The sequence below is a fragment of the Athene noctua genome, chromosome 3 (assembly GCF_965140245.1).
Source record: "Athene noctua chromosome 3, bAthNoc1.hap1.1, whole genome shotgun sequence".
Taxonomy (NCBI): domain Eukaryota; kingdom Metazoa; phylum Chordata; class Aves; order Strigiformes; family Strigidae; genus Athene; species Athene noctua.
This window is the reverse complement of record NC_134039.1, coordinates 80338725-80361675: the sequence shown is the minus strand read 5'-3', so window position 1 is coordinate 80361675 and position 22951 is coordinate 80338725. Positions and strand designations below refer to the sequence as shown.

Sequence of the window (22951 nt, the reverse complement as noted above, 5' to 3'; positions counted from 1 at the left end):
AAGTGAAACCAGAATACACAAGGAGAGATGGAATTTACTTAACAAAGTCTACAATAGATACTGGCACATCTCTGCCTCAGGAAAAAATAAAAAAATTGAGAAGACACTTACCGCAGGATTTTTTAAATATGGGTTGATGCTCACATACCACTCAGCATTGCACGCGGTTGCAAAAATTCACTCTGTCTCATGAGATCATATGCATACACCCTGAGTTATAAATTTATGCAGACTTTTGCCAGGACCAGTCAGATGTTTTCCTTTATTTCCACAGCTGCTGAAAAGTATTATCACATCCATACTCTATCATGTCCAAATTTTCCTGGCTTTTGAAATGATCCACACTTCCTATTTAAAGCTTGAGCTGGAATGGATGTTTAACTCATTTCAAAGAGAGTTTCATTATACATCTCCCTTTATGAAAAATTTAAATTGTTTGGCTAAGAAGCAGTGTCTTTTTACCCCAAGACACTACTGCAGCAGCAGTTAAGTAAATAACACGAAACAAAACCAGGGAAAGGAACCAAAGTGTTTTGTAACTAACACAGGAGAGGGTTTTGGTTTGTTTTCATAAAGTTCAAACAGACAAAGTTTTATGACTTAAGTAAAATAAGCGCAAAACGGTTTGGAGAAGGAAGGTTTCCATTAAACAGATCCGAACTAGTTCAACAGTAATTTGAGCTCCGTATGAGCTCACTTTTTGTCGTGCCACAGTCAGCAGCAAAGCAAAAACTTCACAAAACACAGGAGGGAGCTGATGACAGATGAGAGGGCAAGAGGCAATGCAGGAGCCATCTCTGAAATAATCACTAGCGCTGTAGCACAGCCTGCCTGAGAGAGCCTTTCCCACATTTTTAAAGCTGCAAACGTAAACAGCACTTAAAAGGAAATTTAACTTGAGTGGTGAACCAGGAAATGAAAAAAATGAGCTGGAAGAAAATGATGGATTTTCCTGTGCCCTGAGGAGCAGCCCTGGGAAGTCCTGGTTCTCACAGAGAATCCCATTTCATAGTCATCCGGGCTTTCCATCTGAAGGGAGTGGGATTTCAGGATGCTGTTTCCTTTCCCCCACTCTTTGCTGGCTGCCATAAGAGGATGCTATAAGCTGTGGCAAACCACTCCCCTCTGGAACATGGAGCTCAGACAGGACAGCTCAGGACAGCTAAAGTGTAGTAAGCCTCAATTGCATCAGGGGTCTGGGGGAGACACCCTGGCTTAGCGACTCATCCTTCACCTGCATTTAAGTCAGCTCTGATTCATAACAAAATAATCATTTTAATGGTGAAAAGCAGCTACTAAAAATGCTTTCTTGCAGCAACAGGGCCAACAAAAAGCCAAGCTGGGAGACTCTGATAGCATCTGCAATTTATGGGGAAATGGGCAACCAAGGAGCAGGCTTGGGCCAGGCTCAGCAGTGGGTAATGTTGCCTGGAGTTCATCCCCGGCTGCCAGCACCCACGCTGCACATGGGCAACCTGAGCACAGTCCCCCTGGTTCCTGCAGCAGGTGACGGGGGTGACCCTTTGGAGAGAGGGCCCCACAGTCCCACGGCATCAACCCACAAGAGGACAACCTGGGGAGAGTCACCCAAACCCGTGTGGGACAGGATGGTGCTGGGGGACTGCTGGGCTCTGAAAGGACATGATAACACCCAGTTTGCCTGATGGGGATCTAAGAAGACACCACTTGATGTCAGGCAGCATGGCAAGTGTCCCTTCTGACAGCTTAATGTTTCACCCGCAGATCTGCGTGTAATCAGCTCAGTGTTAGGATCTGCAGTTAAACCTCATTGGCTCAGCCTGAAGATTAGAGATAAAAAATGGGAGAATCGGGAACAAGAAGTAAAACAAGGCAGTTGGAGTTGTTTCCCTCCTCATTACTCATCGCTGTAACTGCACCCAAAGGACAACCACTTGCAGGCAGAACTGATACAGGTTCAATCCCTTCTGGAGAGGTGGGCAGGCTGTGACTGGTCTCCAGCAGAAAAAGTTGAGAACTACCAAAAACCTTGCAGAGGCCTGGAGTGAGGAGGTTCATTTCTCCTGGAAGAGACGAGACATGCCATCTGTGTTGGTAGCCCAGCTGCCCGATACCCGCTCAGACAGTTTAAATCCAGACTTACTGGGTTGAGAAAGACCTCTCATCAACAGGAACCAGGTTAATGGTACAGGGGGAGGAAGGGCACAGGCTCTTCTGAACAGGAATTTCCCTCTCCAAGGAATTCTGCAGGTGATACACTGCATATTGCAGTAAACAGAGACAACCCTGGGCAGACCTTACAAGCAAAGTCAACAGGAGTCCTGCTGAAGGATCCATACTTTTTGTATATACAAAGGTGATTTTAAATACGGATTGACTTGATAAAGGAGATTCTTTAGGACACCAGTGCCAACACACAAATGAAGGGAACCACGTAACCCAAATAACCAAGATTTCTTTGCATATAGAGACTTGCTAGCCAATTTTTCTTCAGCTCCACTGTGGGATGGAAATGTAACTGGAAACATAAGTATTTTTGATAACAGGTAATAATGACTTAGGAGATTCTCTCTAATTTTTATTTATTACATGGGCAAAAGTCCAGAGAGTGCATTTAGTTAATTAAAGTTTTATTGAGCTTTATTGATAGCAGTAAGTTGCACATTCCTGACATCCTTCTTTTTTTTTCCCCTGTAAGAATGTGGTCCTTAGCCTTCCTTTTATGTACAACAAAAAGATTAAAAAAAAAACCAAACTATGTAACTTCCTGCAACATCCAAATAAAAAAAGCTACTGTTAAAATAAATAAATAAAATTTAAATCAAATTCATCATTCAATATAGCCATCCCCACAGAAAGACTAATATGCAGATGAAATGGGAAAGAACTTTGCCTAGGCTGCCAAGGAAAAATACAAAGGCAGGAAGTAGGAAAAAATAATGAGATCCTTATACTCTGCAAGTTGGCAAATGGATCAACCCATGTTATATTTGTTTTTCCTGTGTTACTCACTAGGCATGCTCCTGCACTGGGAAAAATACCAGATAAAACATGTGGTTATTGGTCAGCAGAGATAATACGATTAGAATGCAAGCTCAGGTCTGCAGCAGTTTTCCTTAATAAGTATTTCCTATTTGAGCAAATATTGGTCCTACATGATGTGACAGGACACTGATATATAGAAATTGCTTTATGATATGATCTTTAACTGTAAAAAGAAAAAAAGAAACAACAAAACAAAACTAGCCAACATATATTCACTGTGGGCTTACTGAGTTTCATACTAGTGTGTCTTGAGTTTTCACTTCATTCACATGGAACCAACTTCAATCTTTCTGTGATACAACCCAGCAGTATGTTGAATTCAATGGTTAGTCTTTCAACTCAAAGGCCTGAAGCCAGTTTACAAATACATAACAATTTGAAATAACAAGTTTCCTATCCATTCTAATTTTCAAGACTTTGAGATGCACATGTCATCGAATTACAGAAATAACTCATTCCATTACAAAAAGCTTCCAGAAGGAAGTGATAAATTAACATTACGACTTTATAGTTGTAACCAAATGAGGGAACTGATATACATAGGGGTTTTTTTCCCCGTCTTCAGCTTTACAAAATTTTCACGTGGTTCAGAAAGTTAGTAAGAATGAAAGCTTATCTACTGTTCCCCATCTCAGCTACCCACCAAATGACAGTTGAGCTGAAAAAAATCGGTGTGGTTTGCTTGCACAACAAGTTTTCTAAAAAGGTAGCAACCATGTTGTAAAGCATTTAGACATGAAGTAGGAAGAATCTAGAACACTATTCTGATGCTTACATCTTAGTTAAATCAGCGTGGCTCTAGCAAAACCATACTGCAAGAGCTGGGCTACAAGAGCCACCACAGGGAGTTCCCTTGGTGCACAGCTAAGCTGCAAAAACATATCCAGAGAGACTGTTTCATTACCAAGAAGAAAATAAAGGACCAGGTCTGGTATTTAAGTTAAATAACTTTCTTAGATTTCTTATATGATAATTTAAGTGTGCACTCGCAATCCTCTTCATAAGTTTTGGTTGGTTTCAGCCAAATTTTTAAAGGGTTTGAAGCCTCCAAGATATGAAGCTCCCCTAAATTTCATGTAAACTGGTGGCTGAGTAATGAAAGACTCCAGGCAGGAGCCCAGGCTCTGACAGGGCTCATTCCAGTGCAGCTAGACAACAGTTGCAAGTAACAGCCCTTGGAAACGCAGTAAAAACCCAAAAACCAAACAAACTGTAAGAATTTGGATACACAGGCAATGAGTTGTCAGGAAAACAAAACCAAGGTTTATGGAAGGCAGAACTGGAGGATCCCTACACTGGACTACATGTGAACTGGGTGACAACAGGGATTTACTTATGCAGCACAGAGGACTTCAACTTGTGGTGATGCTGCTGTTAAAGACTCATGCAAGCTTATCTCATGAAGGTCAGCTAGAAAGCATAGAGCTTCAGTTTGTAGCAGAAATACATATGGTACAAACAGATACACCATTTTTTTTTTTTTGTTATTATCTCACATTTCATTTTCTTTCCAGTCTCATACCACTATCTGACCCATTTTATTCCCCCATCCAGTGATCAGGTCAAAATTTATCAAACATGACGATGATGATGGAAAGGTCAAATTTAATGTTGAAGTGCCTGCATTCTTTGTGACAGAAGGTGTCTTGCAGGATACCTCTGGCTACCTCTGGCTTCTGTGGTACCTTTAAGAAAAAGTAAAAAACTGAAAATAAACCAAAAAAGGCCCAAAAGCACAAACTATTCAAGCTTTAAGTACAAAGACCTCCTCTATTAGGAGTTGTTTGCCAGTTACCTAACTGACACCTATAATCTAAAGCATCTTTCACTTTAGAAAAAAGAAACAACTAACCTTTAACAGTCTTATACAGGATATTGCATCAGGGTTAGACCTTGTTGCATTGAGAACAGACCCCGTTTAATCCCAGCCCAGCTATTCAGTTGAGGACAAGTTGTATCACTAAAAATCTTTCCAGTTCTGTCAACTTCACCTTTACTTCTCTTGCTTATTTTGTACATCCCTAGAGCAGAATCAGGCACAGACACGGCTGCAGTCCAACATCACCCTCTGACTCTGAAAGATTCATACATGCTTGTACTGAGCCACACAGCTTCGCTCAGTGCTTTATGTCCCACCTGTGAAAAGCAACACGTGGAGTCCAGAACGGGGCTGGGGAAAGAGAGCCTGATGCCACCACAAGTCACAGCTGCAAGGCAGACTGTTTTTATTTACTGCACACATATGTGTACACCTTAGATTTCAGCCACCTCTAACTTCTGAAGTTAGGTTAGGTTTTCAGCTTCAGGACAGCTGGCTCTGGATAAAACGGCTGATATTCTTTACAAACACTACTCAGGTGAAGGGGAGAGGAATTGCACTGTAAATTCAAGCCTCCCGTGCAAGAGATGTAGAAGATATGCACATCAGGAAAAAAATAATTCACAGTAGAGACTAAAATGTTAGAGTGAGGAGGAAGAAAACAGAAAAACCTTATAATTTAAGCTGACCACCTACATTTGAATAGTTTGTTGATACTCCTGTTCCCGTGCCAGACTGACCCTGGAAACTTCAAGCCCTAGATTCAGTTATAAACCCTAGGCAAATATAAAGCCCTTTCAAAAATGTTCTTCTACTCCCCTTCCATTAAGGACTTCAACGTAATAACACTTAAATCTAGTCTAGGCTTACAATGTCCCAAACTTCAATGATTCAACCTTTTAAACTTCCATTCATCTGCTCTTCATTCAACAATTGGTTTACAGAAAGATATTTAAATTGTTTTAAAGAGCACCACGGCTCACTGTAGGGCCTTTTGATTCTCTAGCATGCACTATCACTTATTTACTTTAGGTTTTCCATTAGTCAAGTGCTAGCAAGTTCACAATTAAATGAATCACAAGCACCAGAGCAAACAAGACAGTTAAGGCAAAGGAATCCAATTCAAACAACATCCAGTACAGAAGACATTTAGAAGTCCAGAAAGCTAAGAGAAGCTTGCTTTGCTTTTTAACTTAGCATGTTTAGAAACAAAAAAAAATATCATTAAGAAAGTCTGAAATTGCTTAAACTTACACAGAAATACCACAAAAAACCTCTCTATCTCTTACATTTCATCAGTGACACAAAGGCATTGACTGAAAACTCTAGGTACTTCAGTTAATTAAATTCCTTCCAAATGCATTTCCAGGAAAGTGTTGGGGTGGGAAGCAGGGTGGGGGTGTGGAATCCCAAACTCCATTACATGACTACACTGTTCTCCCAAAATGCACAAATATTGAAGTGGTGCAGTAACCATGTGAGTGCTACCACCCCTCCAGCAAACAATATAGAGAAGCAAGTGAGTATTGTGCTTTAAGATGCATCATCCTTTGCATTAAAAAAAAATAAAGGTCATGGCCCTTGTGATCCAGAGAACTAACCAAAAACAAAAAAGAAATGTTTATTCTATGCTCAGCCCAAATTGTAATGAAAATTAACATTTGACCAGGACAGAGGAAAAACTGCAATTTAATGAAACCACAGTTAGTGACATCCTCATAAAACGATACCAATCACTTGTCTTTGAGTCAGCTGCATTTCCACATTTAGTATAACCACTTTGGGTGAGTCACACCAATAATCTATCTGGAAGATAAGTAAAGGAAATCTCTAGCATGATTTTGTTGCAGCTTTTCAAGATGAAGTGTAATTTGCCTGGTGCTCTTCATTTGAACTTCAGTTATTTGAAAATTTAATTTGAATTCCAATTTGTCTTTAGGAATTTTCTCAGAAGCAACAAGGTTAACGGGGGTAACGTACGACGCACAAAACTGGCAAGTAAAGTAATGATCATGGTCTAACCAGATCCTGTTTTCAGTAAGAAGCAGCTTTTTTAGGCTGCCTACTTGCCTAAAGGCCTTTATGAGAAGATAATTTCAATATCGGCATAGTGAGTTTATGCTTGAAATACAAAGTTTATATTATCTTTTCATTACATCTCTGTTTGCAGTGTTCCATCCTGTTTGTTTTTCATTTTGGTTCAAAGTCCCAAGTTCAAATTCTATCCTTGCACTAATTAGTTATAGCTGCAGACAAGTCAATTCAGCCTTTGTTTCTTGAGCTGTAAAAGGACAATAATAAATACTTATCTATTTTACATAAATATTGGAAGGATTTGTTTATCCTGACACAGTCTGTTTTTCAAATACACAATGATTCTACAGAATTCTAAGCAGAAATTACCTAGTTTAACCATATTAACTGGAATGATTGTAATTTTTGTAAATGGCTTGTTGGGCTTTCATATCCTTTCCTTCCTGAGGGATACAGTTTCCCTACAGTACACTCCTAAACCTCCCATTCAGCAAACCATGATACTCTAAGCTGAGTTCATAGCACCTTAACTACCGTAGTTTTTTTTAAAAAAAAAAAACAAAAACAAAAACAAACACAAAACCAGTACATTGATTACAAAAACATTTAATCTTAAGAATCTGAATGGTTTTATTTTAGGGTACATTTTTTTCCAGTCCCCTTCCTGGGGGAAAAAACCCAGTAGGAGTGACAGCTCCTTATTTCATTGCTTTTACAGTAATGAGTTATGTTTGATATTCAATGTTTTGTTGACTAGTAGGCATAATCTGGTACTTTCTAAATCCAATCTTTTCCTGACTTCATAGCACTCTAAACATCTATACTTAGAAAGCAAATTAACTACATCTGTGGATGTTTTAGCAGTCAATTAATCAGCTTCCTATTAGAAAGAAAAAATACCCTAAACCAAAGTGTGTGTGAACCTCAAGTCTTGTGAAGCATCAAACCTGACCAGAAAATCAGCTGAGGCTTCTTCATCATTAAAGACAAAAAAAAGGAGTAGATGAACTCACTACTGGCTCAAACTTTAATACTGAATTCTACTAGTCCCAATGTTACTTCTAGTAAAGAGATTAAAATCCAGTATTAAAATGAGAGGAAGGAGTTGAAATGATCCCTTAGAGCAGTCATTTAACAAAGCACCATTTTATCAATGCATGCTATGCCAAATTTGATGGAACTCTCCATTAATTCTATTTCAGTCAATGTCAGAAGAAACAAGCTCTTTGAAAGCACACACTCCTCTACTTTAAAGTTCATTCAAAACTCTTGCCTTTCAGTGCACAGAGCAGGCATTACAAAGGCAGCCCTCCCCCTGTATACCACCAGATGATGGCAGTCAAAAGAATTAAGCATTAAAAGAAAACCTTCCATCAATACAGACAAAACACAGGAAAGTAAAACACTGCGCTTCAGCAGCTAGAGTCTTTTTTTCTTGCAAAATTCTGAAGGAAAAAGAAAGACTCTGAAAAACAGTTTTACTGAAAGCTGATATGGGGATGCTTCAGCAGTTAAGAATTTTGTATGGCAGACAGCAAGACTTTAATTAGCATAGCACTATAAAACCTGGGCATCCTTCTGGGTGCAAAGCTAAGTACATCACAGATTGAGCCGACCACAACCTCAGCACCACAGAAATGAGAGCCTTTCCCTGGCAGATGCTGTCTGTAGCCATCCCACGCTAGCAACACAGTGACAGCCTTGAGGAAAGGAAGAACTACTTAGTCATAGCAAATCACAGCAGTGATTTAGGAAGAGACCAGATACCTGAATTACAATTTGAGCAGAAAATTTAGTTACTTAGGGACCCACACGGCCCTCTGCTACATCCAAGAAGTCCCCCAGGATTTCAGTACTTACCCCTCTTTTGAAGTTCTTCACTCAGCTCCTTTAAAAAGCTATACCAGCATCACTGACCAGACCAATCTCCCACTCTGCATTTCAAACTTGCCCCCATTTTTAGAGTTGTCTGCCATAAAGTTTCACAATAAAAGTTACATCAACTGCTGAAATTTTCTAGGAAAAAGTACTGGTCTAACTGTTTTAAGTCCTGTTTTCTTTGAAAACAAGATTTACTATATAGACCTGTGCTTGTCCTCCCTGCAATAATTTTGGCTGAAGCTAGCAAATGGATTACATTTAACTAAAGGAACATGTTTTCTTGGAACTGTTAATCCTATTAGTTACCTGGAAGCAGGTAACAAGGTTGAGGAGATGCCTTTTTAGTGCTTCTACAGAGAAAAAGTAGGCTTTAACTATCTATAGGCCTTAACTATCTCTTAACTATACTAAAGAATTATCGATCCCTATAGGGCAGCTTACAGTGTTAAAATTTGTTTCTGTAATGCAATAAACATGAGTGACACACTTTTATACATAAATCTACATCTACACTGGAAGTTTCAGTAAAATCTGGCTCTCCAGCAAAGCAGCTGCATTCAGTGCAAAACTATCTCCAACGCCAAGAAAAATTTTTCTACTTCAAGTTTGCAAAACCACTGAGCTGATGTCACAAAAAAAAAAAAAGAACATGCTTCACCTTTTTGTGTCTAATGTCCATTCACCCACTCTCTTTCCTGTTTAAACTGCAAATTCCTCAGGGCAAAGACTGTCTCTTTAGGACAGTGCAGGAAGGGCCCTCAGGCCACTGAAAAACTATAGTTGGCACAGTTATTTTCTGACTTGATGTGCTAACTTGTCTTCACATACTCGAGCAGGGAAATTTATCTTACTCTGCTTACATACTACATTGTAAAAAAAAAAAATCAAAGTCATTGTACATTCAGTAAACTCTTAGGTTTATAGAGGAAACTGTGAAGGTACAGCACTTTTGCATGATTAGGAAAAGGATGTAACACATCCAGTTGATGTCCCCCAACATCTCCATCTTTTTGCTCAGTTTCATCAGTCACTAACTACAGAGAAAGCAAGACAGGCCCAAATACTCAGATTAGAGCTTTCCCAAAAGAGTGAGACTTTTCATACAATGGCATCTGTAATGCATGCTTCAGCCTTTTAAACTGAACCCTCAACCTGAGACTGACCGGCACAGACATTCACAAACTACAGTCTTCATAACGAGCTTCAAGGCTGGCTTTCTAGTTACTGGAACTTCAGAAAAATATTTTTCTAAATCTTTTCAATGGGATACAGCTTCAGCTCAAGAGATACATGTTTTCTGCTTCTCAGAGACATTAAATTTCTTGAATTCTAATGCTAACTTTTATGGTATTCTGTGAAAAAGGAAAAATATGTTCACTCATATTTTGCATAAGAAGTTTGACTTGTTCAGCCTTCTTGTCCTGGAAAGGAGAAACAGGTGAACGAAGCAAACTGAGCACCCTTAGCCTGTCTTTGAAAGACAGCCACCCTGCTCCCCACAGTTGCCATCTGTGGTAACAAAGAGCACGCACAGGACAACCCCATGCACAGCCAGGGCTTCCTTCCAGAATACACAGGACTCCCTGCGCCTGAGCACTTCTGATCGGTTAGAGTGTCATTGCCACTGCTCGCTGTGACAAAGGACAAGGAGAAGGGTGGGAGAGCAGCAAGGCAAACTGTGCTCACCCTTGCCCTAGCAGCCACCTACAAAAGGTCATCTCTTCACCTTGCAAACCTACTGCCAGCACAACTGGAAAGTTGGCTACAACCACAGCGCTTCAGTTTGCTTCTGCACGGTCCATAGAGGGATGGCCTCAAAACGTACTTCTAAGGCTTCAAAGAAGAAGTTGGTTTACTTTTAGAAATACCAAAAAACACCTTCCACCCAAAGAAAATCCCCAAACCACCAGACTCTTTCCCCATCCTTTCCTCCCTTCTCTTATGACTCCCAGACATGGCTATAGATTTCTTCCAGATTGTTTCCAGGAGGCAGCAATGATATGCCTGGTATTACGAGTTAAACACGTGTATTGCAGCTTGCATGATATGACATAGCTCATCTTCAAGGTCAAGTTACCTCGAAAAGCTCTAGGACAGGAAAAAAAAAAAAAAAAATCATAGTATAATGCAAAGACTACAATAACACAGTCAAACTCCTCCCAATTCTCTCCAAAAATAAACCTCCCAAATCCCAGTGGCTTCAGATGAAAATGAGCTTTTGTCCTCTACCAACAGCCAAGCCACAAACTGCACCTCAGGGTAAGCCCAGGCATCCACTCGTCCTTGAAGGGCACCACAGAGCTCAACTACCACAGCAAGTCTGAAGGACGTAGCAGCAGCACAGCGGGATGCTCAGCAAGTCACCTTTTTCCCCAGTGACAGTTAAGAAGAAACTGAGGTAGCAGGGATGTATTTCAGTTGAAACAGCAGTGCACATTATTTGAAGGGCTGCTCAGCGACTCATCCTGACAGGAAGAAGGAAATTTCCTTTAGCTCAAACTAAACTCCTTGCTCTTCAGAAGTACTAAACAGCAAAACTTTTCCTCTATGCTCATATTAACATGCAAAATGACTCAAGACCATCCATTCTGATCATCCTTAAGTGCTCTGCTCAGCTGAAGGTGCACTTCACCCGTCTGACAGCATGAACTCCAGCTCCCCTGAAAACTTTCCAGCTTGTTCAGAAGTGTCCAGCACTGGCACTGGCCTAGATAAGGAGCACAGTTATGCACACACGAATGGTCTTGACCCACTTCTCATAACATCATCTTGACTACTCAGAGCTGTGAACTCTGTTTTATTATTAGCACCAGAACAAAAGCCTGTGTATATACATGAGGTCTTATGAATGCCCATTCACTGTACAGGCAAGGAATGAAAAGAATTGTTCTATTATTTCCCATCATCATTCTCTTCTCGCCAACCCACCAACAGACCCACTGAATGCCATCGCTATTGAAATACCTTTGACTGGCAGTGTCTGGCTCCCATTCAGAGCAGATGCCACCGGATCTGCTGAATTAGCCAGCTCCAGTGGGCACAAGCATGGTGAACTGAACATCCTTCCACAGACAGGAGAACTCTTAATATTCAAGCACGCAAAACCAGATTAATGTGAGTTTCACTCTACACAATAACAAACCGTTTGAAGACTCAGTTTTCCCCTCCCTAAAATACACTATGCTGCAAAGCAAAGGGACTGCTTCAACCAAAGTCAAACCTGAGGGCAGTTTCTCCTTCAGATGCATTTGTGGGTTTTAGCTCTCCAGCTTACGGGGAAGGTGAGTAATTCCTGGGTACAAGGTAAAAAATAAGACCCATCCCACCACAACAAGCAGCAAGGCTGCTGTTCAGGATGTTAAAGTACTCCTTACAGCAAGAACACGTTTCATGCTTCATTATCATAAAGCTAGTTCTCTACAGGACTCTAATGCAACTCATACTGAGGGGCAGTAAATGTAAAAAGCTGAGATTTGCTAAAGGACAGGATAGAAGATTTACAGTTCATCCTGCAGCCACATAAGCTGCAGTATAAATGTGAAAATAAAAGAAATTGATCTCATCTAAAAGAAAGAATTTGTCCTACTGTTCCTAAATGACTGCACTATTCCTCTCTTTGAAGAAGAGCATGTATTTGCACAAAGGCAACCTTCTGGCTTCATGCTGCCAGAGAAATTTTCAAAATGTAAGCAGATACAGGAGTTTTGCTTCTAGGATAAATAAAGCTAAATAAGGCAAAGGTTACTGCAATTTTGCTTTCTTTTCTCACTCTTGTCCCATCTAAACAAGCTGATTAACTCCAAAGCACACTAAACCTATACTAGAAAGCAAATGGCACCAAGCCACCACAAACCCTGCCCTTTCAGGATAGGCCCAGGCTAAAAAAACAGAGTAACTATTGATTTCAATTTTCATTTTAAAATAATGTGATACAGACCATTGGATTGAGCACTGCACACAACCACTCTAAAATTTTTGTGGCTTATTCTTTTACAGACCCGACTTGGAAACACTGCTCTCCCACCTGTGAGTTTCCTATCCTTCACTGCACAAAACTTACAACGTTGGCCTAAACACAAGAAGTAAGCTGCCAGCTCGAAACACCTTTCGAAACTAAAGTTAAAATGCTGACAGACTAGCAATTACAACAGACAACCACCAAACACAAGGGCTGTAAGGAAAAGCGTTATTTCAAACTTCAGTTTTCACAGTGTGACAAAACACAGAGGTAACAGGTATCTCTGGTGTTTTCAAGTCATACAGAAAGAGGAAGAAAAGACCACATCCTTCCTTTTCCTGCAGAGGCCAGTGCTCCCTGCTTATAAAACCCCTGTAAGATTTCTGCCACACAAAATTGCCACATGCAGCTCCCCGCTGCCATGCAACACACAGTCCTTCGCACCAACCCCCTGTGGTTGGAAGAGCAGCCAGGCAAGAACAGCAGCTGTGCAAGTGTCTGTGCACAGCGGAAGTGAGAGCAGCCGCCCCTTTAGAAACCACCTTTAAAAAGAAGCATGAGCCTGGTCTCTCAGGGTGGGGATCTGTACTCACACCATCTCACTGGGGTCACAGAAAGGCAGCCCTGGTCTGCCAGGGCCCTCTGGGCTCTGCAAAGCCTTCTCTTCCCTTCTGCTGGCACCTGCTCATATGCCCCTGTGCAACAGGCCAGATGAAGGCCCAAAGACCCAGCCAGAGACCCGTCCGTGAAAACAGCACCCGCTATTTAAAGACGAGGTGTAGAGAGGAGAAGAAAAGTGTCCCTTACTGTTTTTTCTCTCCTATGTAGGCTGAATGTCTTCGTTTAAGCACTTATCATTACAAACCCCTCCTGTTTTTCATAGCCTAACAAAGACCAACATATGTGTTGTTGGTGGGAGAGCAGTCAATCACTAATTGCATCACAGCCAGGTAACCAAACTGATTTTCATACTGTGCCTTTTGGACTGTGCCTCTTCTGCTCCTTCATGCAGGGGGAAATTCCTTCATTTCAACACTAGCCAATAGTTCAGGAGACAAGAGTTCAAGTTCCTGTGTAGTCATGGACAACCTATTTACTTTCTGGTGCTTTTATTCCTCATCTGCAAAGGGAAGATGTCTTCCCCAGTGTGGGAAGATGCAGCACCTTTCCACTTCAGCACATCTTTGAGAGGGTTAGGATAAATGATGCCCGCACAGAGACAAGCCTGACAAAAACACCAAAGATGTGGAAAGAGGAAGTATCACTGAGAAGTGTAGTTCTAACCATGTAACTTATCTTTCTTCTAAAAAACATTTTTCCTATCTAATTTGACCTCTATATTCAGGTTAGCATGCAACCAATTCCCTTTCCACAGCTGAGCCCTACCAATAACTTCTGTTGAAGTTAAAACATCAAAACTCCAACTTACATGCTCTTTAAGTAAATACAGAAGAGTTGCATGCTCAATCATGTGAAGCTGCAAACTGTACTTCCACTGATACTCAAGAACATGACAGGTCTGGCCAAACCAGAATAAACTTTAGACTAATCACTGAGCTGAAGAAGCATTAAGCACGTTTTTTTCCCCCTCCAAAGTTAGGCAGTGAATATAGCTTGCTCTTTGATGCTTGCTTTTTCCAAAAATGTCAGAACAGTATCAGCTGTGAGTTGTGTCTGACATGCTCATTTTGTGTACTTATGAGATGCAAATAGATCCAAAGTTGCACAGCGCAAAGATGTCAAGATATAAAAACGGCTCTGCAAAGCTGAGCACTGAAACTTGCTCTCTTTAAAACTACCACAGTGCCAGAAAAGCCTTAGAGTTGGCCACATGTATTTAACACTGTTAACTGCATACAAAGATAACCAGGTTTTTTTATTCAGTAAAATCCTTTTTTTGAAACTTTGATGGAGCCAAAGTTCTCTTAAAGCAAATTACTGGTTAAACAGTTCCACTCTTCTTCCCACAGCTAGAAAATAAGAACGTTTCCTTCTATCTTTCCCCAGTTTTCCTTCTGTTCCCAATTTTTAGGATTTTCCTATCCTTACCTATGTTATGAAGGGGTGTTCCCAGAAACAGTTTCTCAACATCCTGAGTACGGATGGCACTGTGTAAAAACTAAGCGACTCCCCTACCCCCATCCATGTCTACTCTCAAGCTTGGCTGTTCCACTGCATGACTGTCAAACAATCTGCTACTTCAGCAAACACACTGACCATAGCCACCACACAAATGAGCTTGTAAAGAAGAGGCATGTGCGAGAAAGATCTCCCAACTGCAGCTGCTGCATAGCTCCTCACTTACCTAGCCGTGCAGGGGTGCTGTAGGGTTCAACACAGCTAGTCTCAAACCGTTAAGTGCTCAAGGTTGAGCCGGAGTTCAGAGAAACTTCTTAATTCTGAAGAGATAAGAAAGGTGCTAAGACTGAAAAAGAAGGAAGAGAGTAAATTAAGGTATGTAAGATCTGAAGGAGAAAGGAGAAAACAAATGGGAAAGTATTTAGAGGACTTGGTGAGATGACTCTACCTCTGACTTCTGGAAAGCAGTCAGCATACCATTTTAACTAACAATACTTAAGTGCTGGAGGCAAAATAGCAATATTACTCTTGAGCATTTTGGGCGCTTTAAAACAGAAGTGACACTTCACCTGCCAGAATCATCCCTGGCAAAACTCTACTGACATCAGTGGAACTACACCAAGCATGAAATTGGCCCACAGTTGCTTTAAGACAATAAAGGCTTTGTTTTAGGAGATATGGGGCCTTTGTGGTTCTTTTTAATAAAGCCCAGCAAACAATTGTTTATTGTCCCTGAGCAAATATCACTGACAATAAGCAAGCAGCTATCACATTCACAGTACATGCTGTCTGTCTGTATATTGCTAGGAAAACCATCAATATAGCAAGAGATACTCAGTGTCCTGTTCATCTCACGAAGAAATTAAAGACAGTTTAAAAGCCTCTCAAACTGCCTACAAGATCCACAAGCAATTATTCCCATTTTTAACAATGTTCTTCCATGCTCCTACTTCTTTGCCAAGTCAATGAAAGTTAAATATCCTCCTCGGTGCTACAGGATTTAGCGCACACAAATACGTGCCACAACGCAGAACAGCACCCCTGCCAGAGTTATTCAACAACGCTCCCACCACAAACTACACACAGCGACCACATTATGCTCACACAGAAGCATCTCTTCCTCATTTTGTTGTGTTTTTTTAGTCTATGGAAATTCTCAGTGAAACCCCAAAAGTTCACATGTTCCTGCCTCTCTCTCAAGTTTGCTACAAGCACTGCCCTGAATTTACAGGACCGGACTCTGCTCCAACACCAGCCACGGCCGTACACTGCATTCGCACAGTATTGATACATGCCAGAACTCATCAAACTATTAAAAAAAAAAAAAATCCAACGGAAGAACAAGTAGTTCAGTTACACAGAACTCATGCATTGCACCCCTCCGCCTTGCGAAGTCCCAAAATACATTTTTCCAGCAGTTACCCCGGCCAGCTGCACTGCCTTTCAACCCAAACGTAGAAAAATCTGGACATTTGGACTCTCGGGGCCCTTGAGGGAAACTTTGACAGAGCCGCACCGGGAGGGATGGAAGCACACACAGGAGACAGCGCAACTCCTCCGGTCCTGGCGCGCTCGCAGCCTTTACTTTTTTAAAAGATTTGTTAAGGAAACATCCACTGCCCACACCAGAAGTTCAGCTGCTCTAAATTGTCATTTTTCAGGGCAGGACATACAGAAAATGAATTATATGTATTTTGTACTTGCTCTTCTTTTTCCACCTCTTCCTCCTACTCAATATCACGCTCCCCCGGCCCCACCGGGCTGCAGCCCTCGGGCCCCGTCGGGCCAGCAAAAGTCTCCAGAGAATAAAAGTTGTCCCACTGGCAAATCCAAGCGCCCCACCGGCTCCACGGCCCCAGGAGCCGAGGGGAAGCCCAAGCAGCCCACGGCTGGGCCGCGGGGGGCGGCGGGCGGGTGCGCGGTCGGCGGGACCGGCAGCATCCTCGCTACTCCGCACACGGCACCCAGATACTTCACCCCCTCTCCCCCCCCCCTTTTTTTTTTCCAAATTTTTTTTTTTTTTTTTTTTTCAGAGCTACGATTAACTCCCTTCACCCTGAAGGGAAACGCGGGAGCAGAGACGGGGCTCCCGCGTGGGAGCCCCACGGCCCGCGGGTGCCGGAGCCTCCCGCTTCGCACAACCCTCCCAGCAGCGGCACCCCGACAGCCTGGGGAGGGGGGTGCGGGGATGGGACCCCCCCTCCCCTCCCCGCCTCCCACCGCGGACCCTCACAGGGAGCCGCCTGCCCTCAGCCACCCCCCGGCTGCCCCGTCCCACCCCGCCAGCGCCGCGCCTTTGTGTGAGGAGACACAAAACCTACCTCGCCGGGGCGGCTCTCCCCGCCCGGCAGCGCGGGGGACGAGGGCAGGGAGACCCCGAGGCGCCCGGCGGGAGGAGGGAAGGAGGAGGGAAGGAGGGAGGAGGGAAGCCGGCCAGCCGGCAGCCACCCGCCCGCTCACTGCCTGACTGCCGGACGGACGGACGGACGGACTGTGCCTTCGCCCGCCCGCCGGCGCGGCCCCGCCACACGCGCGGAGCCGGCCCGGCCTCGCCTGAGGGGAGCGGCGGGGCGGGCCGGGGGCGGGCCCGCCGCTGAGTCACCGCCGCGGCCACCCGGCCGCCTCCTTTGTTGTCAGGCGTGGAAAAATCCGGGGAGGGGGGGGGCTGGCTGGGTGGAAATCCCGAGAGAAATGGGGAGGGGGGGTAAAAATGGAAGGCGGTGTGGAGGCCGAGGGGAGCGCCGTGGAGCTCTGCCTCCTCGGGGCGCGGGGGGCTGCGGCCGGGCCCAGGCCCCGGCAAGGACAACCCGCGTGGGGTGCCCGCGGGCGGCTCGCTAACGCCTGCCGAGGCCGTAGAATGGCCCCACTCGCCTGCGAGAGCCACCCCTCTCTTCATGGAAGGGGAATCTCCCAGCTGTCCGGTCGTTCAACTTTCCCCGCGTGGTTTCTTCTCCCTTTCCGTGACCCGGAGCCCTGCCCACTGTGGATATTTCCACAGGGCGGTCTGCAGGAAAGAAGGTTCCCACTCTGTGAGCGGACTCATACCAAGTAAGAGGCCAAGAAATCATGGCCAGGCAGTCAAAAGGTGCCTTGGCGTGCCCCGAAATCCGTTTCATAGCCAGGGCTACGTGATGGGGACATCACAGAGAGCCTGGGACACAACACAGCATGCACAGACTTTGGGAATGAACCCCCCAAAACAGAAAGATCTTTGGGGATGAAATGTGGTTTTATGCATTGATGTAGATACTTGGATTGAATCGATATCTTTTGTATAGGATTATTTTGCGTTTCTTCAGAGCGGATAACTTGAATCACAGCGAAGTGACAGCAACTTGAGCCATCCCAGGGCTGGAAAACTTCAGACTGATTTGAGGAGCTCAGTAACTTGAGGAGCTGAGCATTCAGCATCGCTTGGGGCTGTAGAGACAGCCCCAGCCCCCAAACACCCCAACCCCAATAAATCCCCACAGGGAGGATATTGGGTGCTCAGTAGATGGTGCTATTTCCACCAAATCTGTCCTAAATAATCCCTTGCCCCAGCATGGTAAGGAGCATGACTGGTAGAGAGAAATGTGTTTTCTGTGGGGTAGAGCTGAAATCCGGGGTACCCATACACACTAAAAGATTGCTCCGGTCTTTGTGTGTGGCTGTTCTTTCACTAGGAAAAAAAGGCAGCCTGAGTGAAACCTAACAAACAGATAAAATCCAGAACACAGGTGGCCACCGTCAGTTCTGGTTCCATTTGATTCTCTTGCTGAGCATATGCAGTCAGAGCTATGCTGTGAACAAATGAAATGTTATAAAATACTACATGCTTCTCAAAATGTCACTTGTGGCTGAAATGCTGGGGTTTCAACCCCAAGCCCCAAATTAAGGGTGACATCTGGGTGATTCCCACAGCCCTTCCCAAAGGGGGGGTGAGTTTACCTTTAGGCTTCCATCCAGGGTGCTCCAGCCTTGCAGACAGAGCCATGAGGTAAAGGAGCCCCAGGTGTCCTGCAGTGAGTAACCCAAGGTCAGGTGTCCCACTGAGGGATAAAAGCTGGGACCACTGGCAGAAGGGGCAGTGTCTGTCTGTGAGGTGGACGTCCTGTGCAGAGTTCCCTGTTGGGGAAGGACCTCCTGCCTCCCTGGGACTGGGCTCCAGTCAGGTCTGGCTTTTGTAAACGTGGGCTGTGTAGAGATTCAGTATGTGGTTTCCTTGGTCTTACATGTTTGGCTGGTTGATCTGGTTGTCTGCTATTCCTTCTATGGGAGACTGCATTTCACCGTTTATTCCACCCATTGTTGGTCATGGCGGTGGTGTTGTTGGGGTCAGTGGGATTGATGTCAATTATGTATAACCTGATTGACTGGTTTGTACCCCCAGTGCTCACCTGTGTACTGACCTTTTTGTGTCAAATGCAATCTGGTTATTGGTTCATCTTTATGCTGGCTGTGTCACACTGCTGTCTTGCCAGTTATCAGGCCTAGCATAAAGGACAAGTTGGACACCCATTTATGTTGTCTATGTTCAGTGTCATCCCTGGTTATGGGCAGCCTTAGTCCCCTGGTGCCCTTTCCTTCACAGGAGTGTTGTGAGATATAGTTGTTCTGTATGTGAAGCTCATGGATACTGTATGGAGAAAAACCTCATAAAAATTGATTTCTTTCTATTAAATGCAGCACAATGATGTGCCTAGATGAATGAGGGAGTATAAATATTGAATAGTTCCTTGTTCTCTGAGCAACCCTCTATCTGAATCCTGGGAGGGGGAAATGGTGTATGACCAGGGATTTGCAAACAACAAAGAAGTAACACAACCTTCAAGGCCAGATGGAATGCTGGATTTCCCTATCTTTTGCATTCTTGACCTTACAGACCTCTCCATATCACTTCTGTATGTAAGCATTAACCATCTGTATTCTAAAGACAGTTTGTAGACTGATAAAGTTTTTATCTCCTGTTGCCTTAAACACTGCACAGGCAGTTGTCCCTGCTCTGAGATCTGACACTTAACATCAGTGTTTCCCAGCTCTTTCTCAGCTCAGACAGCTATTTTGCTGCGATATGAACCATCTTCCCACCACATCCTGCACATCCACACCTTGCGATGGGATGTAACACTTTGCTGAAGCTACCAAAAATTTCTGGGTATCTTGCCATGGCTTATCAAAGGTGCACAAGCATTTTTCATGGTGATAGCTACTTTGTTCCAGTGTTATATTTGGTTTAAAAGATGGTGGTATCCTTGGGTGTACCAGGTGCAGATTTAGCAAAGTCTCTCCCCACACATAGTATCAGCTTGCGCTCCATGAAATGACTGTAATGCTGTGCAACCCCTAAGCTACCATGGCTGTATCCAGACTTGAGAACTATTGCTGGACTTAAGTAAGAAAGAGGAGAGTCGAAGTTGAAAGGACTCACCAGGAACATATCTAAGGACCAGCAATGGCTGAGATCTACCTGTTAGCCCTGTGTTAATTCCTCACACAGTGCCTGAGACAGGACCGTGGTCAAATGACAGCTCTGAGTCAAACATCTCACGTAATTTAAGGGATAACTTGTGTCATCAGGTAGCCTGATTTTGGTGCAAGAGCTGCTAGGTATCCCAGACCCTTGTCTGGGGAGAGAGTGAGCCAGTCCACCTCAGCTGCAGTCCATAAGCTAGGAGTAGGGACACATGAGGAGTCAGTATTGTCTCCCATCTGTGAGCCACTCAGGTTCCCCTTCCTTCTTTAAGGCACATCGTATGTGCCTCCTGCCTCTTGACTGGATGAAAATTACAGTGAGTGGTTCATGCAGTAAAGGAATTCGGCCATAACTGTATTTTACTCATGACAAGCCTTCTTCCTTCAGCACTGTGGGTACTGAAACTCCAGAAGGTGCTTGAGAAAGCCTCAGGGATCTTTCTAGATGAAAGGCACTGTATAAATGTAAGATGTTACCATTTTATTTTAACTGAAAAGCAGTGTATTGGAATAAAAAAACTGAATAAACTGGCTGCACTTTAGAACAACTCTTGGACAGAATGATGCACTGGAAATTTTTAACAAGATAAATCCCCTTTTTATTAACATTATAGCCAAAAGTATATAGTCATTCTATTGTAAAAGTGTCATGGGACATATGTAGTATGTAGTTTGGCATTTTGGTATCTTATGAATCGAGTATTATGTATTTTAATTGCCTTCTGGTGTTTGTATTTCTTTGCAGTCAAACTGCAGAATTAAAAGCAAAATCATCCTTTCATTACTTGAGTTGTCCTCTTTGTGGGGTAAGGAATTGCATTTTACTCCATGCCTGCACCATACCTGGCCTTTGAGTGTTACCATAATATAACCATAAATAATAGCAATAACAATTTTACTGTGGCAGAAAGTGTAGTACAGAGTCATCTGCTGTGGGATTCCCCTTGCTTAATTTTAGCTGTCTGAAAGCAGACGTCTCATCTAAGTAGGTCATGTAGACTGGGGGAGAGGTAGGTACCTCCAGAGGGAGATTCATGCCTCCTGCCTTAGGTGTCTGTATTAGAGTTAGATTAATTGCTACTGGAAGTGGTTCTGCTGGTTATACAAGGCAGGGGCCTTACAAGTGTCAGCTGGATGGCTTCTTCAGAAATCTTTTAGCTGTGTGTAATTCCTTTACCCAAAGTGGCAAAATGCCTCCCCATTACCTGCTCCCATGTGTAAACGAGAGATGAGCACTGCCTGTTTACCTGTGTTTTTATTCCACATAACATGGAGAAGCACTGGCTTACATCATAGGAGAATGTGGTTTTCTTTATTCCAGTCTAACCACTTCAAATATGTTTTTTTCTAATTTTTTAATTTAATCAAAGCAAATCAACTGGAATGCAGGTTGCTGTGAAAGTTTTTCCATACCATAATTCTACAGAAACGTCAGTTAAATATCTGAAGAAACATCTGGTATGCACATAGATGTATAAATATATATAGGAGCTGAACAATATGACTTTTGAGTTTGCAGGGTTTTCTTTACACAAAGCCAGGGGCATAAAAGGGATTTCCTCCAAGTTTTCCTGTGTATTAATAATGAAGATCAGGATGCCACTTTTGTTTCCTCCCCTTCTGAGCATACAGTGAAAGGAAATGGTTCTGGATCGAATCACAAAGAGCAGTGGAAAAAACCAGGCTACACTCCACGCTGGCACTTAGAAGTTTAATTATCCAGCATGCTGCATCTATATGGAAGAAGGAGACAGATAAATCCCATATGTTAATAGTCGGCCCCCTGTGGCTGACCTTTGGCTCAAATATTCCATATTGTGATTAATGTTGCACAGTTGGATCCAAAACATTCTCATTCCCCAGGCTGCAGAAAAAAGGGGGATTTAATTTACCTTCCAACAGCAGAATTTCATTTGATCACTCTCTTGGAGACTGATTTTATCCCTGCCTGTAGGCTGGTCTCTGAAGAACTGTTCTGTGCTTCCTCAGCTAGGACTCTTAAGACCCAGCTTCTTGTACAGCCTCCACTACTGGCTTGCTGGGCCACCTGAAATAAGTAATTATGCCTCAGTTTCTGCTCTAGTAGAACAGCAAAAATAACTGTGGATTCCTTGCTGACAGTTCAAAATTTGCAGATAGAAGACACAAAACCATCAGACAAAACTAGGCATCAGAAGATGAGGTCAGAAAATCATAGCTGTGCTCAGATCATGGCTTTCTGGCCACCTTCTACACTTACCTTGCATTTTTTATATGCCATAGACTGTGTTTCCCTTCTGATGTCATTGTAGTAATCTTACATCTTTATAATAATATAAACTGTACCACTGGCCCTGGCATAGAGAAGCAGGCCTCGAGATTTCTGAATCTATGTGTCAGTTTGATCCTGAAGGACACAGGATCTGTAGGCATGATACACATCCCATATATTACAAATACACAGTGCATAGCACTCCATGGCACTTTTCTGGGGAAATCGGATTCTCAAGCATATGATAAGTGGGCTCAACGTTGTAATGCAGAACGTTTTAACAGACTCAACATGTCCCTGGCATCTGCTATAGGATTAAAGCCTTGAGGTGCTACAATTAATAATACCAGAATTCCTCCCCATTTGACTTCTCTAGAGTCAGGTCTGACACTGAAAGCCTCATCCATAGCTAATTAAAGCTGCTAATAAAATTGCCACAGCCCTCAAGCGA

At 43.2% G+C, this 22951-nt stretch overlaps 1 protein-coding gene across 3 annotated transcripts in view; it reads right to left on the bottom strand.

Moving 5' to 3' along the window:
• Positions 1 to 17341, bottom strand: part of FAM107B (family with sequence similarity 107 member B) — a 63175-nt gene extending 45834 nt beyond the window's left edge. Inside the window, exons 1-2 of one of the 3 annotated variants that reach the window (XM_074903455.1) lie at positions 17117 to 17341; positions 15022 to 15141 (exon numbers count right to left, since the gene is read on the bottom strand). The gene's annotated coding sequence lies outside the window, so the exon portion shown is untranslated. The remainder of the gene's footprint in view (positions 1 to 15021; positions 15142 to 17116) is intronic. The other 2 variants (XM_074903457.1, XM_074903456.1) reach the window with 2 other exon arrangements.
• Between the last annotated feature and the right edge of the window lie 5610 nt (positions 17342 to 22951).